This window comes from Sturnus vulgaris, unplaced genomic scaffold (genome assembly GCF_052056855.1).
Source record: "Sturnus vulgaris isolate bStuVul1 unplaced genomic scaffold, bStuVul1.hap1 Scaffold_511, whole genome shotgun sequence".
NCBI classification, from domain to species: Eukaryota; Metazoa; Chordata; class Aves; order Passeriformes; family Sturnidae; genus Sturnus; species Sturnus vulgaris.
The window spans coordinates 505,001-511,461 of NW_028276508.1; the positions used below are offsets into that span (position 1 = coordinate 505,001).

General features: G+C 60.1%; 2 long non-coding RNA genes across 2 annotated transcripts; one reads left to right on the forward strand and one right to left on the reverse strand.

Annotated features, from left to right (window-relative positions):
- Positions 1-3,149: 3,149 nt before the first annotated feature.
- Positions 3,150-3,774, reverse strand: LOC148217648 (uncharacterized). Its single transcript, XR_015800906.1, has 2 exons — positions 3,492-3,774; positions 3,150-3,405 (listed from the first exon to the last, which is right to left on the reverse strand). It is a non-coding gene; the product is annotated as an uncharacterized LOC148217648 (long non-coding RNA).
- Positions 3,775-3,955: 181 nt separating this feature from the next.
- Positions 3,956-6,196, forward strand: LOC148217649 (uncharacterized). The gene is made up of 2 exons (XR_015800907.1): positions 3,956-4,186; positions 4,800-6,196. It is a non-coding gene; the product is annotated as an uncharacterized LOC148217649 (long non-coding RNA).
- The last annotated feature ends 265 nt before the right edge of the window (positions 6,197-6,461 follow it).

Below are 6,461 nucleotides of genomic sequence, written 5' to 3' on the forward strand. Positions count from 1 at the left end.
ATTGGTGAAATCCAACTCTGCCGGGTTTGGGTATCCCTGCCCCAAAAATTGATCCCACTTGAAAGGGACTTGCGGAAGCAGCAGGATGTGCTGGGGGCTGTGCTGGAACCCCCAGGCTTTGGTCAGGAATGCTGGGCAGGTGCCAGTGCCCCAGTGGACGCGGGCAGGACCCGGTGCCCGGAGCAGCCCCGCTTCGCTCCGGGGGAGCGGGGCCGGGCGGCGAGCGATGGTCCCGCCCCAGCCCTGGCAGGGCGGGGCCCCGGGGCGGTACCGAGCTGTGCTGGGGGCGGTACCGGGGCGGTGATTCAGGGGCGGTCCCGGGTCCAGCTCAGGTGTGCGGGTCCCCAGGGCGCCTGCACGGGGCGGGGCCGAGGTGATTTAACTTCCGAAAATTGGCTCGGCCGCCATTTGCTCACTATGAGCTCACTGCGGACGGCGGCATGCTGTCGGAGCTCCACACAGAGGGACAGGACGGACTTCGGCTTCCCCTCCTCTCCAGCCCTCTCCCCCTCCTTCCTCCTCCTCGTGTTCCCCTTTTTTCTCTCCCTTTCCCCCTCCTCCCTAAAGCCGACGCCTTTCCCTCCCCTATTCACCCCTCCTTCCTCCTCCCCGTGTTCCCCTGCTTTCTCTCCCTTTCCCTCCTCTTTCGGCTTCCCTTCCTGTTCCCCCCCTCTACCTTTCCTTCCTCCTCCCCCTGTTCCTGTTCTTTCTCCCTCAAACCCTCCCCTCCTCTCTCCCCAAACCTGACCCCCCTCCATCCTTCCTCTCCTGTCCCTACCCCGCTAGCCCTTTCTATTCCTCCTCTTCTGTCCACCGTCCCTCTCCCCCCAACCCAGCCTTTCCTTTCCCCTCCCGCTTCTCTCCGCATCCCGATCCCCCTCCTCATCCCTGCTGTCCCCTCTCTTTGTCCCTTGTCCCTTTGTTTGTTCCCCCGCAGCCGCGGGGTTCGGGGTGCCGGATAATAAAGCCCAGAGGGCCGGAGCCGGCGCCCCTCGCGGGAATCCCCCCACGGGGCCGGAGCCGCTCTGCGGCTCCCCCCCCACACAACACTGCCCCACAGTGCCGGCTGTCGGGCTGTCCCCACATCACACTGGGGGGGCGGCCATGGGGAGGTCGGGCCCTGGGGGGGGCGGGCCCCCTCCGGCGGGGGGGGTCAGGGGTGGGAGGGGTTGGGGGGGGTTAGCCGCCCCCCAGCCCCTCCTACCTCGGACCTGCCCCCTCCGGAAGGGATTCGCCCCCTGAGCCCCTCCCCAGGACCCCCTCCTCCGGACGGGGCCCCGGGGAGAGGGGGGGTGGGTGGGAAGCAGAGGGGGGCGCGTCACTCTGTAGCGTGAACAGATTAAAAAAAAAAAAAAAATTGCCAAAAAAATGATCGGCCCCGCCCTTCCTGCCCCCCCCCCAGTCCCGAGGAGGGGGGTCCCCGGGTCGGACGCCGTCCGGAGGGCCCCTTCGCCCCGCCCCCCTCCCCGGACTCCCCCCTCCGGAGGGGGCCCACCCCCCCCAGGACCCCCTCCTAATGAGGGGAGCGCCCCCCTAACCCGCACCCCCCACTCCGGGACCCCTCCTAAGGAGGGGTCCCCCCAGCCCCGACCCCCGGGGACCCGCAGTGTGATGTAGGGAAAGCCGGAGCCCCGGCGCTGTCGGGCGGTGTGTTGGACCGGCATGGGGACACCCGCAGAGCGGGCCAGTCCCCGTGTGGGGCAGGGACGGTGCGGGGCGCCGGCTCCGGCCCTCTGGGCTTTATTATCCGGCACCCCGAACCCCGCGGCTGCGGGGGAAAGAGAGAAAAGGGGGGATGGAGGGTGGGAATAGGGGGGCAGACGGAGTATTCGGGGTGGTTGAGCCAAGGACGGAGAGCAGGTGGGGGTGTTGGGGTGTGCAGGGCAGCAGGGAGACGGGGCAGGGGGAGGTGGAGTGGGGGGAAAGGGAGGGTGGAGGAAGGAGGGGGAGGATTGAAGGCAGGTAGGGAAGAATTGCAGGGGGAACGGGATTAGGGAGAAGGGACGGGGGCGGCTAGGGTTCTGGAAAGGTGGAAGGAGCAAAAGGAGAGAAGGGTAGGGCAGAGTAGGGTAGGGGCATGGGGGGGAGGGCTAGGGGGGAGGGGAGAAACGAGGGGTATAGAGAAAGAGACGTATAGAAGAAAAGAAATACAGAGAAAAGAGGTATAGAGCCCGGCCCGGGCGCAGCCTCCTCCCCGAGCGCCGAGGAACAAATAGCTCCGCCATGCTCGCCCCGCGGTTTAAATCCCCCTCAGCCCCGCCCCGCGCAGGCGCTCTGGGGCCCCGCACACCTGTGCAGGCCCCACTCCCCACACCTGTGCTGGTCCCACCCCCCGGGGCCCCGCCCCGCCCGCGCCCTTCAAGTGCCCCCGAGCCGCTCCCGGCCCGCTCCATAGGCGGATGCTTCTCTTGGGATGCGGCGGGACCATCGCTCGGAGCGCTGCGCCGAACCCAACGCGGGGGCTGCTCCCGGTGCTGCGCGGAGCTCAGCTCAGGTGAGTGTAGGGGTCGGTTCTGGGTCTTGCCGGTGCCTGCCGGCGCCTCCGAGTGCTGCCGCCTCTCCCCGGGCCGGCAGGGAGCGGGATGGGATCGGGGCTGGGATCCGGGAACGGGATCGCCGCGGGCAGCAGGAGCCACCCCGGGACGGGCGCTGGGACCGAGCCCGGCGCTGCCGCTCCTGCTTCGGCCGCAGTGGGCGTGGGACTCTGGGCGCGATCCCGCTGCGGCCGTAGGGAGCCGGGGCTCTGCCGGTAACCGTGCCTGGGAGAATGGCGGTGGAATCGTCTCGTGCAGACGCTGGATCGAGGCTGGAACCGCCCAGGGCACGAGGAACGCCGTACGAGCCCTGGGAGGAGCCCCAAATGCCCCCGGTACCGCCCGCACCTCCCGCGGGTATGCAAAGCCCCCGCAGCCCTCAGCGCAGAGCTGCGCCTGCCTCCCCTTTTCCCGTGTCCCCACGCCCGTGGGGCTCCCGCCCGCCGCTCCCCTGTGGAACGAGCGGGGCTGGAGCACCGTGGGCGGGAGGAGCCGCTCAGCCGGGGCCAGGCACTGCGTTCCATTCAGGCTGCTTCTCCAACACCTGCCAGGTGAGATGCTTCCCCCTTCCCCTTGCTTTGCCACTCAAAAAACCTCTGCAATAGTAAACAAGGCAGCTGAGAATGTTCTTCTTTATTTCTAGATCACAGGATAGACTGGGGGTGAGAAGGATCCTAAAGTCTTTCAAGTACGTGGCCCATTTGAGAAGTGAACTCACAACCTTTGCAGTACCACTCTGCTCCAACCGACTGAGCCAATCTCTGCGTGATGGGGATGAACCTCCCAAGGATGGGAATCCTTGGCACCAACAAGGGAACTGCAGCTCCTTCTCTTCTGCTAAAGCTGCTTTGCACACCAACCCCTGCAATGGCTGTAGGGCAGAACTGGCTGGCACCTGACATGTCAGCACCAAACTCTTCCCATAATGCTGATTTTCCCACCCTTTCCAGGATTTACCCAGCAGCTGTAAATTTGCTCTTGCAATGTCCCCTTGCAGGGAGAAATGAGCAGGATAAGTCCTGAGGCTTCCTCTGCTGCAGGACCAAAGTTCTTCTGGAGAGTGGCAGGGGGCATTTCCTGCAGGCGAGTGCTGCCAAAACGATGGTAGCTGCTGAAGCTGGGGCTGCTTTTGTGATCCAGAGCTGCAGAGAGGCCTCAGTGTCTCCTGCTTGCTGCCAGCAATGTTCCTCGGTGTTTCTGTGTGTCCCAGCTGGCTGGGAACACAGGGCAGGGGGAGGCCAGGAGCCCCCGAAAGGCAACCAGCACCTCTTGTCCTTGGGCTCTGCAGGGGAGGGGCTGTGCCTGCAGCGTCCTCCCTGTGCCAAGCACAAGTCCCGGGCGTGCCCAGCCAGCGCTGGCACGGACACGGCTCAGGGGCTGCTCTCAACAGGCACCTGAGGCCACCGACAGCCCAAAAGCCCCCCAGGAAGAGCTGGCATTTCCTGGGGATGGCAGCATGGGCCGCTTGCAGAGGAGCTCAGCCAGTGATTCCTGGTTCAGAGCTCCTACGCAGCTGCCAGTATGTCCTGGCCTCCCTGAATCCCTTCCCTTCCAGCCCGAGGCCATCATCCAGCAGCAGCCTTAAAGTCAAGGCACTCTTCCTTCACATCCTTCACCTCTGGTCTCACTGTGCAAACACAACTTGTGCCAAGGTGGGTGAACTCGTCACCTCAGCTTTTCCCTCCAAAATATCCCCTACTTATTTCCCTGTAGATGAACTCGGATCCATTCCTCACCTCCACTGGTCATCCAAGCGTCCTTTCTGTTGCCCACAGGCCCTGGTAGCCCCAGGGAGCTCCCTTGGCCTTTCTCCTGCCCCTCTCCAGCCCGAGGCCTCTCCTCTGCTCGCTGCCTCCGGCCTCATCCCGCACGGAGCCTCTGTCCCTTCCTGGCCGCCTGAGGAAGGAGGACACAGAGAGTCCCGAGTGCTGAGCCCTCCCTGCTGCCCCGGCAGAGCCCTGATTCCCAGGGGCCTCAGACTTCCCAGACCAATTGTCTGCTGGGCTCCCTTCCATTACCTCAGCAATCCCCTCAGAAATGCCACCACACTCCTCTTGACATCCCCTCACATTTTCCTAGGCAAGTAATCCTTGTGTCCCCTCTAAATGACCCCGGGTTTTCAGCTAAATGAATGGCATGACCCGTGCCCACTGCCCGTGATTCACCCAACCAAAATCAAGACCAAATGTTGCTTGGGCTTTAAGAACTTGAAATAACTTTGAAGCAAAAGAATTCACCTTTTTCTTCTGTTTTCTTTCCTTTCAGATGCTGGGCTTGCCTCAGCGGATGTGTGCTGAGCTCTCGCTGCAGGGACTGTCAGGCCTGAAGGGCTGCGAGTTCGTGTTCTTCTCACTGGGCAATCAGAAATTATTATTAATTAGACCACAGAAATGCTTCCTGAAACCTTTCCCCTTTCCTGCCCTTTGCGCCTTTGAATTTACAGCAGTTCCCTGATGTCACTTCCCCTGCCTGCCTTCTGTGCAGCTCCTAGCTGGGAAAAACTGGGATAACTTAGGGGGACAGAGGTGAGATTTTTAGCTGGATTTTTTTCTACAATTTCTAATTATATACTGAAATTATTTCCAATTCCCCAGGGAGAAGAGCACGAACTCACAGCCATTGAGGCCTGATGGTCACTGAGGGAAATCTGACACAGTATTAATAAGTAACCTTTCCTGAGAGCAGTCACCACCCCAGTCCTCCAGCCTTGGCAAGTTTTTGCAATGAATGGACTCAAGTTCTAATGCTTAACCGAAATTTCTGTCAGCTTTTGTTAGAAAGATATTGGACAGTAAATCATACAAGAGAATTTAAAAATTGCACAAAGAATTACAGACACAGACCAAACCCAACCACCCCCATCACCGCTCCACCCCAGTTTTGGGAGAAATAGTGATACAGATGATCAATACTCTCCTTCCATGCTATTCAGTCCTTCACTGCACATCCCCAGAGAGGATTTACTCCATCTTTTGTTCCCAACAGCACCTCTCTCTCCAGCACCAATCCCACTTGTCACAGGCACAAAGGGAGCAGACCTAAGGCAATGGTTCCAGCAGCAGCTGCAATCCCGAGCTCCCTGTTCCCTGGATTGCTCATCCAAGCAAGCACTCCCAGGATTCTCAGCCCAGACTCTCTGTCTGTCCTCAGAGGGAAACACAGCCTGACGGGACACAGCTCTGGCACCCCATTTCCTCTTGTTCCTGCCGATCTGGAAAGCCACAGGTAAACGCAGCCCCTCAGACCTTGCACCCCTGAACACCAGGAGAGCTGGAGTTTCACCCAGATCCCACATTCCCATGGCAGTTAATCCCAGCAGGGAGGCAAAGAGGAACCCTGCATCCTCTGACTTATCCCACAGCACAGCAGCACCAGGAGCCCTCCAGCACAGACCTCTGGTGCTGAAGCCTCTGGGCTTTGGCTGCTCAAACACCACAGCTCTTGGCAAAGACAGCAGCAGTGTCGTGATTTTCCATGTCCTGAAAGAGAGGAGGAAAAGAAAATTAAGTCCACTGCAGCAGTGAAAGGATCTCAGCTTTCACACTTCTGCTCTGATTCCTCACTATGGGGTTTTAGCCATGACAGGGGACACCAATTCAGAGTGCCCTTTGCCAGCGTTTTTATTCCTAACTATTTCAGACATTAAAAGGATGCTCATTTTTCTTATTGCATTCTTTGCTTAATTTTAACAGAACCATTTGCATCCCAGACCCCACTTGTCAATTATCCCATCCTTTACCCCTGGACTTTGCACAAAGGGATACCCGGGTTGTTGCATCACAAAAAAATCCCAAAGAGAAACCCCTCCCAAACCTGACAGAGAAAAGTTTCAAGGCATTCTAGAACACAGACAGCTGTTCCTGCCTTGTCAGGCCACACCAATTCTGTCCCATCCACCTGAGCTGTGCGGGTGAGGCAAGGGATCTC